Source organism: Sus scrofa, chromosome 1 (genome assembly GCF_000003025.6).
Source record: "Sus scrofa isolate TJ Tabasco breed Duroc chromosome 1, Sscrofa11.1, whole genome shotgun sequence".
NCBI classification, from domain to species: Eukaryota; Metazoa; Chordata; class Mammalia; order Artiodactyla; family Suidae; genus Sus; species Sus scrofa.
In genome coordinates, this window is record NC_010443.5 from 242,568,647 (window position 1) to 242,581,612 (window position 12,966).

The 12,966-nt window shown below is 38.7% G+C and overlaps 1 long non-coding RNA gene across 1 annotated transcript in view; it reads left to right on the forward strand.

Moving 5' to 3' along the window:
* Positions 1–12,966, forward strand: part of LOC106509220 — a 208,066-nt gene that overhangs the window by 168,984 nt on the left and 26,116 nt on the right. The window lies entirely within an intron of this gene.

Sequence of the window (12,966 nt, forward strand, 5' to 3'; positions counted from 1 at the left end):
AAAAATGGTTTGGTCCTCAAACTTGATTGTACATGGAATCACCCAGGTAACTTGAAGGAAGGAAGGAAAGAAGGAAGGAAGACCAATTTCTGGGCCCCAGATCTAGAGATTCTGATTTTGTTGATCTGAAATGCAGTCTAGGAATCAATATTTTTAAAAATATCCCAAGGTTAGGAGTTCCCTGGTAACCTATTGGTTAAGGATCCAGCGTTGTCACTGCTGTGGCTCAGGCCACTGCTGTGGTGTAGGTTTGCTCTTTGGCCTGGGAACTTTTTTACGCCACAGGTGCAGCCAGAAAAAAAAAGTCCCCAGGTGAATCTAATGTATAGTCAGGTAGAACATCTAGTAGTGTGATTAAGAGCCCAGATGATGTATCAAACTATGGATGAATCTTGATTTTACCCCTTAATTTTTTGCCTAACTTCTCTATGTCTCAGTTTTCTCATCTGTAAAATTGCAAAAATAATTATATTTAATTCTTAGGGTTGTTGTGAACATTAGCTTAGATAATGCAAGTAGAGTTTAGACTAAAACCTGCCATATTTAATATTAGCTGCTATCAGTAGGCACATTAGTTGTTCCCTTTGGGTTCTGATATTTATAATTTCTTAAATTAAAATTTAACTCTGTTATAATCTTTATCACACTGTGATATGATTCTTAAGGCCATTTGTCTCTTTCTCCATCCATAGAATAGATCATCTTTGGGAGCAATCTGGTCCTGACATTCCCTGCCCCCCAGGTTCCTGTTCCATTAGAGTTATCTCCTATTGACCTTATCACTTGGACAGAGTTGAAGACCTCAGTCTGTCTTTGGAGGAAAATTGTAGAAACTTCTTTAAGTAATCTCCCTTCACCCAAGCTCTCCCGTCAACAGTCTTAAGCAACAATTTCTTATTTTTTTCTGTGCTTCTAGGGACATTGTAAAAACGGTTGTTATGAAGCTTATGGTTCTTTATTTACAAATTCAATTCTATTTTGGACTGTGAGCCCTCTGAGGGAAAGGTCTGTGGCTTATTTCATTTGCACTTATGGCTTATTGCAGTGTCTAGGAACATAGGATGTAGTTTGTAGGATGGAAAAAAGAGGAAGAAAGAAATTTGGAGAGAAATAGTGTTTTTGAGCCTACTTAAAAAATGTGATTGAAAGCAGTCTCTAAAAAGTCTCTGTTTCAAGAATTTAGATAGAACAGAAGGCAGATATGAATATTGAAAAAATCTCATACATCATAAATTTATAAATCATGGCGCAGCTGTCATAGGCTAAACTGAAAGAGTTTTTGAAGCTTCAGTGTTAGTACTCTAATAATTTCTTAAGCTCTTCAATAAAATTTTCTAATTATCTGCTCATTCCTTCTTCTTTCCAACTCCTTCCATTTTTGCCATTAACCTGAGCAACTATTATGTCTTAAGAGTGGAGCACCCTAATTGGGTTTATTTCTTATGCACAAGACTATTGGATCAATGTTCCTTGGAAAAGAGAAATTTGAGAGGTAAATAGAAATGTTAAATTCTCTTTGCCACAGTGCTGATAAAGAATGCTTCTGGGGGTATAATAATAATGCTGAAAAGACATATGACTATATAAAGATGCTGAAAAGAAATCTGAATTTAATCTGTGTGTTCTTTATGATTAAATGGAAAATTAAAACCAGCTTAATAGTCATGCTGTTCAAATATTTTGTGGCATTTTAATAGCATATTTCACATTTTAGTACCAAATTCATTATATAATATTTCAAATATCAGCATTTTACCATAACCACAAGACCATTAGAATGTATACTATCCTTTTCCTGTGGGAATTATACACCACTTCTTATTTATTAGCCTTGGGGCATGTTTCAGAGTACTTAGTACTGCTATTTATGATCCAAAGGAGACAAAATATAAATGAACTACAGCCTCTGTTACTTGTAAAATTTAGACAATGTTTAAGAAGTTTTATACTTCTATTCTTCTTTTGTTTTCTTTTAAAAGAAACAACATGTATCTTGTTTCTGCTTATAGAAGTAATGCCGGCTAATTAACATTTTGAAAGCAAATAAAAGCAAAACAAAATAAATATCTCTTATAATCTTATGACTCAGTGATGATGACCAATGACATTTTGTTATTTTATATTTTATTTCAGCCCTTTTTTATATGTGAAAGTACATTAAATTTAAAGGGAATAGCCTGCAGACATTGTTACATACTTGCAGGTTTAAATATTAAAAGTGTTTCTGCAGCTTAATTTTTATGGTATTGGCTGTTTCAGTGGGAGTTGGGGGAAGGGGGATAAGACATGTTTTATCTTAGCACCATCTTATCTAGAAAGCTTCTGCAATGATTTTTGAACAAATGAGTTCAGAATGAGAGAAAAACAGCATCCAGTTGCCACGTAAAAGCTAGAAATACAGATTGGGAAGGGGGGAGTGTCTGGTTGGCTAATGTGAGAAACAGCAGATTCAGAAGCAGGAAGGAAGGGGGTGATGTGAAGGCGAGACCCACTGGCCAGAATAGGCAGGTCCAGAGAAGCAGATCCCAGACAGATAAAGAGAGACTGAGGGATCTTACATCTTTTCTTTTTTTCTGTCCTATCTGACATTAACTGCAAAAGAGAGCACAAGAGACAAACCACCATTCTCTTTGTGTAGACTAAAGTGCAGATACTCTAATCACTCACTCCTCATCTCTACAGTGTCTTTATTTCCAAAGCAAAGTTTCATCATTTTGACCCTCAGGGAAGTAAAGGGGTTGGGTGTGGGAGGGTCAAATGTCCAATAAGGATTAGGTGGAAGTGTGAGCTCCACTGGGGTAATTCAAACTTGACACTCTTCTAACTCACAGGCAAAGCTATTGCCTGTTTCTTCTGTATTAATATCTCATCTAATGAACTAGAAAACTCTTGAGAGAGCTGCTATGGGCCTCATTTTACATCCAAGGTAAAGGATGTTCAGAGAAATTAAATCATTTGTTCAACTTTACACATAAAATGAAGGAGCTCAGATTTAAATTCAGGTCTATTGACCATGAAGGATGGTGTATGATTTTTAAAAATCTTTAAGAGAAATTCTGGAATAGTAAAATCATGGGAGCTCTTAGGCTTGAAGAGTGTGAACAAAACATCCCATAATGGGAAGAACAACTTCAAATCATATATATGGAACTAATTTCCTCAAGATTTTGTATTCTTTAAGAAGATCACTCTGTTCAAGAAAGATTTTCAGAAATTTGCCACAGGAAAATTATGGACGCTTGGATGCATTTTCAACCTCTCAGGCTTTGTATTCTTGGGAGCAAAAGAAAGGCTTTGTCTTTTCACGAAATGTCGCTTTGGGAGTTCCTGCTATGGTGCAATGGCATCGGTGGTGTCTTGGGAGTACTAGAACACAGGTTCCATCCCTGGCCCTGCACAGCGGAATAAGGATCCAGCATTGCCACAGCTGCAGCTTAGGTTGCAGCTATGGCTTGGATCTGATGCCTGGGAACTCCATATAACACGTGGAGGCAAAAAAAGAAAAAAAAAAAGTCTGTGACGCTGTAAGGTAGACTAAAAAAAAGTGTGAGCCTTGGAGACAAATGGATTGAGTCCGAATTTCAGGAGGACCATTAATTATTTTTAGGTACTGGGCATGTTAATGCTTCTGAGTCTGTTTGAATTTTGACATCTGTATAAGGGGATAATACTCCATGTCTCATAAACTTGCTCTTCTGATTAAATGAGATTATATGTTATGAAAAGCTGTCTAGCAATGTTGGCTGTTGATAAGCAACAATTATTACTATACAGTGAACAAAATCATTCTTCCAAAAAATGCCAGATGTTATTCTTGGTTGTGTTTCAAAGAGCGCTAAATATGATTGCATCCTCGGGGTGATTGTTTGTAAGCCAGGTGTGAAAAGAAGACACTTTACCAGAGTGTTTCAGTAGTCATACCAGCCAATTCACATAATTCTAGACCAACTCAAGGTACCGTGTGGACCTGGTATCCATCTGTTGTTTGGGTAAATCATCATCTAATTCTTATTGCAGTTAAACCAAATAGACAAGAGCATCTACCATTGCTTATTCATTGAAAATTTTTCTGCTTCCTGTATAAATTATAGCATCTCAGTTGATTGTCTTTACATCTCAGCTTGGAATAGTCCCAATTGAATTTCTTTAACCTTGCCCAAATATTGAAAATATTTGGTAGAAAATGCAGCTCTTCTTTTATTTAGACACTCAGTTAACCTTGTACTATATCTGCCCGAACTTCACCTTTCTGCAATATTCTTGACTCACAGAATATCTAAGCTCTTCAATGATTTACATCAAGGCGCTCACAAATTAATCTCTGCTCTCTCTGCTTCATGTTTCCTCCTCTTCTCCCCATGTTTTCAACTTTCTAGTCACAGTGGCTTTTCAGAGTCCCCAGCTGCCTCCTGTATTCTCTTTCTTGGTTGTAATACCACCTGCATGAGGCCATTCCTTTACTTTCCAGTTTAGATGAACATCACACCCCAGAGTGGGATGTGGATTCTTGATCAGCTGTCAAGTGATCACCTTACCCACCAGAGGGGGAACCTTGATTGATGGGAAAACAGAGAGATGAAATTTTTTCCTTTCTCTTTTTTGTGAACTAGTCCTAGGTGTGACTCATCTGGAGAGGTACTGATTAAACCTCTTGGCTGAGTAATGTGCTCTGTATCTTTGCTTGTGAAGCTGTAGCTGTTGTAACTCATAGCATCACCTTGTATCAGATCTTCCTTGTCTCCTTCCTCCCTTGCTCTCTGCTTTCTTACTGTCCTCCCTTCCTCCCCTCCCTCTTTCTTCTTTCTTCTTTCTTTCTTTTTTCCTTTCTTCCTTCCTTCCTTCCCTTTTTCCTTTTTCCTTTATGGTCTTCAGCTTGTACCTTCCAAGTGAAGTATTAACTCCTTATTTCTTGTTTTAGGTTCGACATCATCATTCCTCAATCCACCACACTTTTCCATACTTCCGTGTTTTGTACATACTCTGTGCTCTGCTTGTAATGTTCCTCTACTCTCTGTTATGCTTTTTCCCTTTGGCCCATGCCTGCAGCATGTGCAAGTTCCCAGGGATTGAACCTGTGCTACAACAGTGACCCAAGTTGCTGCAGTGACAACACCAGATCCTTAACCCATTGCACCACAAGGGAACGTCATCCATTATTCCTAAAGATCCACTTCAGTGGCTGACAGCTCCATGCCCCCAGGGTACCTGGCACCTCTTCAACTGCAAAAGCATGAGTCATGCTATTTTGTATATACATAATGGTGGACCAGGTTGCCTTAACAGACTGGGTTACAGGAAAATTGTCTTATTTTTTTCTCTATTTCTAGCACTTAAAATTCCCTGCCACATATATGGTACTTTGTGAAGTTGATAAGGAAACTGGACCAGTTCAGTTCTGTGCTTTCCTTGGTTGCTCTTGAGCATGATGTTTTAATGTGAAGATGTTGTAATACTTTAAGGTTATTTAATTTAAATAACCTTGAAGTATTTAACTATTTTAATATAGTTTCTTTTGGACAAATTGGTGAAAATAGTAAGCACATCTCTAGATGGTATTACTCTAAGACACTGTGTGTTGTGTACAGTCTTCTGGAATGCCTGGCTTACTAGGATTCCAAAGCTTATCTAAGGACAAAACATTATGTTATTAGAACAGTGACACTTCAAGGGTTTATGTAATGAATCTGGAGGATAGACATTTAGGAAGGCTTCCATGGGGTTGAGGAAGTATTTTATATTACTTGGATAGTATTATGGGCCTGGAATTATAGAAGCTCTGGAATTGAGTGAAGCCTGCCATCTTGGATTTCCTTATTCAGTGTTCTCTGATACTGCCTACATCTCTACCTTTCCCTGTGCTGATATGTAGAACCTATGTACTTGGGTATTTTCCTGTTGACCTGAAGATGATGGGCAGGAGAGAAGGACCCACAACCAATATGCTCTAGTAAATGTCCTTATGAGCAGATGCCAAAGATCACAAGATATCAATAAATAATGGAAAAATGTAGACACAAATCTCTTAAGACAAAGGATAAGGATCCCCCCCACACTTCTCTTTTTTGAATATATTCCCTCTATGGTCCCTCCTCTTCCCATTGCTGCCTCCTTTTGTCTGATCTTTGTATTGTCTTGGAGTGTTTGATTGTAATATTTGTGTGAAAACCTTTTGAGTTAAGCTAATACAGGAGCATTCCTTAACTTCCCTAGTACAAGCATAACAGCTATCAAAAGAATCTCCTAAGATTTTCCCAGTGCAATAGTGTTGACCATTTATAGTTTATATATGATCCTAAGACCCCTAAAAGGGCATGAATACAGAGAGAAGTAGATTTTGGTAATTGTTGGGCCAGGGTTGCAGGAGGAGCTTATGATTCAGAACTAGGAGGGGGAAAGGTACTAGCATTTATTGGAGGCCTAAATGCTATTCTAGATATTTTATGTGTGTAATTTTCCCAGTAGCTATATTGTAAAGCAGGCATTATATTTTCATTTTACATATGATAAAACTGAGAACCCAGAGGGTTTTAGTAACTTGACCAGTGCTACACAACCAAGAAAGCACTGAATGATAACAGTTGCCATATGCACACAGGCTAGCATCACTTCTTTCAGATGTGGTGTGGTGAGGGCTGTCTAGGAAGAAGATAGTTTTACACTTTAGATGAATTCACACCCTTGCTGCCATCTGTTTCAACTTCTATTGAAATACTCATAATATATTAAACTATTTCAGACACGAGACAACTTCCTGCAAAAAGAACTATTTCTCATATAACTCTTCTGGGTTATATAGAAATAGGAGACAATGAAGATTTAACAGTGGTAGTTGAGACTGGCAATTCAACAGTTAATGCCTGGTGGCATAAAGCCTCCTGTAGAGATGAACAACAGAGTGAGAATTTTAGCATATTGGACTTTGGCAGGCATAGAGTGCAGCAAATGAGCCTCTTGACATATGATGGCATCTCATCAATTGAAAAGCCCAAAGAATGTTCTAAACCTTCCAGTCTCTTCTCCTGCAGAGATAATATCACATCATTTCTGAGAACAGCAGAAAGTTTATTTTGTGCATTTTTCAAATTTAAAAACTCACATCCAAGTTCTTCTTATAATTTTAATGGTCCAAGAAAATGTTCAACCCCATTGTCTCTTTTAGTTATTACTATTGAGAAGCCACTTTAAGAGAAAGACCTTTCTTTTCTCTTTTCAAGATAAAGACCACCAAAATAAATCATTTCACACAATTTATTCAGAAAGGAAGCACATGTGAATATTTCTTAATCTTCCACAAAGCTCTCCACCCCTGTAAAAAAGAAAGTATTAAAATGAAATGATAACAACTTGGAGTCCAACAAATTGTGATTGTTGAGAGAAAAATATAATAAAAGCAGAGGTTTACTCTAGGTGGTTCCATGAGAGACCTCTCTCTTTAATAGCACTGTTTTTCATGTCCACTCTCATGTATTCATGAGAAGCCTTTCTTCTCATCTACTGTCTGGTCACCATTTTTGGCTTTCTTCTTAAATTTAACATGAAATAACAATTAAAAAAATAAAAAATAAATAAATTTAACATGACCAATGTGGAATGCATAAACCTTTTCTGAAAGTCCACTTTAACTCATGGCCCCCCACCTATTTTTAATGGAATGGTAATATCCTAACCCACTTCAATTCCAGGAGCCATCATGAAGTCCCGTTCTCTGACAGGTTGCCTCTTCAGATCATCACCTTTCTCAACAGCCACAGTTCTCCCGTGAGCTTTTGCCTTCCCATCCTTCAAGACATCATGCTCTTTCAGGCCCTTCTTGCCTCACATATAAATCACTGCCATGGTCTCTTAGTTGACTACCCCTCATCTGTTCCACCCTCAGTGCTTCTCATGGCTTCTAGTAGATGATTTCAAACTCTAATTTTCATTGATCAACCTCACTACGTATTAACTTCATGATTCCTCCCTTCTAGCCAGACAGTTCTCGTCATGGTCTTCCCAAAGCATGAGGGTATTCGAGGCACTATTTTAAGCACTTTTTCACATACCATCTAATTCAGTTCTCACAAATGTATAGCGAATAAGAGTGCTGACTGGTTGCATTGGGTTTTGAACTTGGGCAGGTAATATAATCCATTGTATGACCTTGGGCAGTTAAGGTAATTGTTCCATGTGTTTGTTTCCTCATCTGTAGAATGAGGATAATCCTAACACCTTCTTTACTAAGTTATTGTAAGGATTTAATGCACAAACCTATTAACAGTGCTTGGCCCATAAGGCATGCTCAATAGATGTTGACTGTTAGTATCACATCATACAGAAGAAGACACTGAGGCACAGAAAGGTTAAGCTATTGTCAAGGTCCTGTAACTGTTAGTGAAGTTGGAGTCTGAACCAAATCTGACTGCGAAATTCACCTAAGCATTATACTATGCAGCTTCTCTTCATACCATGTACACCTGCAGTCCCTCCCCAATCTCCTTCCTTTAAGGAATAGCATAGACCTCCAGGACCATGAGTAGCTGCCCTCACTCTACTCTGAGATGCCATGGAAGCCACAGAGAGGGAGCAGATGGCCCTGTATGTGGCTCTAGCCACTTCATCTTGATTCCTGGCCAGGAGGCTGTAATTGCCAACACCTGACCCCTCTTGTACTCTGAATGCTTTGAGTGACAGTGCATGGTTTGGGCAGAAAATGTTGATCTCTCAGCATTAAGATGCCTGGATTGAGGCTCTCAATGAGGGAAGCAGAAAAATGCAATATTGTTATGTCATAAGAAAGGCTATTAAAGAGGTGCTGCCTGTACTTTAGGATGCCAGAGATGGCTGAGAGACCTGGTCCACCTAGGGATCATCCTCTGGTGAAAGGAGTCCATTTTCACTGCAGGGGCCATGTCTATGGCTTGAAGATCTCTATTATACATCTGACTAGTGAATTCCCAAACAGAGAAGAACTCTTTTGATTCATAATTATTAGTGTAGGACCGAGTTAATTGGTTTCGGCAGAAAGAGAACCCTAGAATGCTGGAGGAAAGAAAAGAGAAAACTAATATTTTATTATATAAGGCTCTCTTCTGTACCAGACACCATTCCATACATTGTCATACATTCCAGAGATAAGTTTATCAAATTTCGAAAAGCACTTTTTATGTGCCGGGAAGGCACATGGTAATTCCTGGGACTCTGAGATGAATATGGTGGACATACTCCTTGCCCTCTTGGAGCTTACAGTCTTGCAGAGGGAAAGATATAGAGCAAACATTTAATTCTCTTCAACCCCTGAGAAGCAGGAATGTATTTCCACATTATAAATGTGGAAACTGAGGCTCTGAGATATAATCCATCTTGCTTAATATTGCAGGCCTATTAAGTTAAGAAGTAGAAGGAGTTCTCTGGTGGCCTAGTGATTAAGGATCCAGTGTTGCCGCTGCAGTGGTGTGGATTCAATCCCTGACTGGGGAACTTCCACATGCCTGGGCATGCCCCCCCACCCCCCGCCAAAAAAAACAAACCAAAAAAAACGGAAGTAGAATTTTATTCCCAGTTCTTCCCAGACGTTAATTTTAATATCCTCCTATTTGCCATAGAGTCTCTTCTGCCATTAATTTTATGAATAGCTTTGTAGCTAACATTAGGTTAAACAATAAATTTCAGAGGCAGGCTTCTGAGATTTTAACATATTGGATTGTTCTTCATGAAATAAGCCAAATCTTTTCATTCAGCCTACAGAAATTCTCAGCACCAGAGTTTTGAGTATTGACTCTTTTTCATAAGCACTAGGTGGGTATATTAGACACAATTATTTCTGAATAACTCAATAACAATAAAAAATTTTCTACCTAATCCCTTAAAAAGTATATATATTGATTTCAAATAAAATTAGTTCCCTGGTTAAAAAGTGGCTTGAACGGTAGTATTTAATCCTCCTCTCAGCCTCAGCAAGTAGATTCCCACTGAAATGCCAGAAGACACATAGAAACAGAGAACATTTTGTATCCACCCTGGGAAACAGGAAAGGATATGTGATCATCAGAATAAGCTTAAGAAAGCTTCTCTTATGCTTGTCTGCATGTCTGTCACAGCAAAGGTTTATTCCTCAACCCCCTTCTCCTTCACATTTTTCCTGGAATGTTACCCTTCCAGTGAGATCTTATGTGCAAATTTTCCTATTTCTCTTCTTCTGATGGTACGTTTGTCTTCCCTGTTTTATTTTTCTACATAGCTTAAAGCAATCACCCATCATAGTATAAATTTAGCTTTCTTATTTTATTGTCTGTCTTCCTGTTTTGTACCAGTAGAATACAACCTCTACAAAGGAAGGGTTTCTTTGATTTTTCATTGCTATATCCCTGTTGCCTAAGATCCTGGTATACAGAAGGCACTGAATCAGTACTTCTTAAATGAAGGAATTCCTGTTTTACCTATGAGGAAACTGAGGTTAAAGAATGCTGTGCTCTCATTCTGCCCCATTTTGTGGTCATTATTATGTTTATGAGATTTCTCCATGTTGACAGATATAGATCTTATTAATTCTCCTTGGCATGGTATTACATAATTTGGATATTATTTTTCTGTTCCCTCATGGATGGGCATCTGTGCTGTTTCCAATTCTAATAGAACAACTTAGTGCTGGTATTGAGTTGGGTGTTTCCAGTTGGCTCAAAAGTGAAGAAATCAGCAAAAGCCTAAAGCTAAGGACAAAAGGAACTAGATCCATCCACATTCTATATGGATGGACATGTCAGCCACAAGTGCCACCTGCCTCTCTGCAGGGCTTGCCTCTCCCAACTGGTTATAAGAAGCGGGTTGGGGGAGTTCCCATTGTGGCTCAGTGGGTTAAGAACCCAACTAGTATCCATGAAGACGTGGGTTTGATCCCTGGCTCTGCTCAGTGGGTTAAGGATCCAGCATTGCCATGAGCTGTGGTGTAAGTCACAGATATGGCTTGGATCTGGTATTGCTGTGGCTATGGTGTAGGCTGGCAGCTGCAGCTCTGATTCAGCCCCTAGCCTGGGAACTTTCATATGCTGCACCCATGGCCCTAAAAAAAAAAAAAAGAAGCGGGGTCGGAGAGAAGAGGAATCAAACTCCTCTTGGGGAGTACTGTGTTCAGAGAAGCCCTCTCTTCATCTACGTGTGTGTGTGTGTATGTGTCACGGGGAGTATGTCCCTTTCCTGAATGTCAGGAAAGGAGTCCACAGGAAATAATTTATAAAGTCCCAGGGTGTCCAAATTGCCTGCCCTTCACTACAGTTTGAGTTCAGAAACTTCTCCTCTGAATGTCACTGATGCCCTGAGATTGAGATATTAGAGAAAGGGACCTAAGAATGAAGAGCCAAGAGAAGGAACACCAGGAAAGCAAGTTGAATCTCCTTTACTTGGTGTGGCGAAACTGTGCTTTTTTTCTCTCTTTTAGGTGATGGGGACACTTCTTTGACTGCCTTATTTAAAGATTTGAGTTGAAATTTGGTACATTCGCTATTGATCTTCCACCATTGACTTGAAAGTTGTTTTCTTTCTTCTTGTTTTAGCAATATTCTCCTAAAGCCCCAACGTTTTAAACAAAAGGGCTGATGTTAAAAGTTTTCATGTGTGGTTGTGTAACTCTTACAGTGAAGGCACAGTGCCTTTAAAATGAGGAAAATCGTGCTGCATTCAGGAGTTCTAATGGGAGAGAAATAATTTTTGGTTATGTGTAACAAAACAGTTCTACTTGAGGGCTTGAATAAATCAGAGTAGACATCTAGAGTAACTTTTAGATGTATTAGGAACAGTGTCCAAGCTGCCTTTAAAGTGTCCTGAGTAGGATATATTTTTACAATTAAAGAAATCACACTTTATTTGAATGATTAAAAAACCAGGTCATAATGCGATATCAAGACATTATTTGTACACAATTTAGTTAATAATAAGACTTTTCTCATTAAACCTTGTTACATGCCTCCCATACATTGATGGTGCCATTTATGATTTGGTCATATCTTCTACCCAAGGTCCTTCTGTGTAGAATATCTTGTCATCATTATGTTTTCCTCTAATGCTGGGTCAGTTAATGTTTGTTACAAGATTAATAGTTTTTATTAAAGTTATACTGAACTGAAATCATGCCTTTAAAGGCTCTGACTGTTCACCCTGTGATTTCTTCTTACTCTTTTCCAAATCTGCTTACTGCATATTGTGTTTGAATTGGCTTCCCTTGCCAAAGTTTTGATTAAGTAAATGCCAACGTTAGAAATTAAATTAGAAGCACTTATCAAATTGCAGCCAAGTGATATCGATCTCTAAATGTAACCTATATATTCAGTGTAGGATGCAGGGCGTGGGCTTTCTACCTATGAAATGAACTGTAGTAATAAATTGGGTATGCTACATTCTTCATCATGCTTTTAGCATCCATTAGCCAATTACTAAAAAGTAGGGGGGGATGGGCTGATAAAAAGGATGTGCATGCTGCAGATTTTAAATGTATAGTATTAGCAATGAAGAGGGCATTGCAGCATTCACTTCTTTACAGTTCCTTAGGATTTCTTTCCTAAATCATTTCTCTACTGCCCATCATCAGGTTGTGGGGTGTCTAACTTACTGCATGCACTCAGGTCAGTTCTTCTCTGGAGGAATACTGCTAATGGCAGAACTTCTGTTACACAACAGCTCCTTGAGAGATTTTGTCCAGTCACAGGGCATTAGAGAAGTTGCTGCCAATATTCCTCCATCAGGAATACTGAAGGCCCCTTGCCCATCACCTTCAATTAGGAGAGCAGGTGTCCCAATAGGTAGCTGTAACTGCTAAGGGGCCTCTGCAGCTGCCAAGTTAGTGCCAAGATTCTGCAAGTGAATGGCCAAATTGCTGCCTGAGGGTGCCAAGGTTTAGAATTATCCATGCAGGGGCAGTTACCTCCAGCTCAAAGGTGAAAAAGAACTTCTGTTGAGGCTTTTTCCCTTCTGGGAGGGACTGCCAGCACGCAGTGAAGC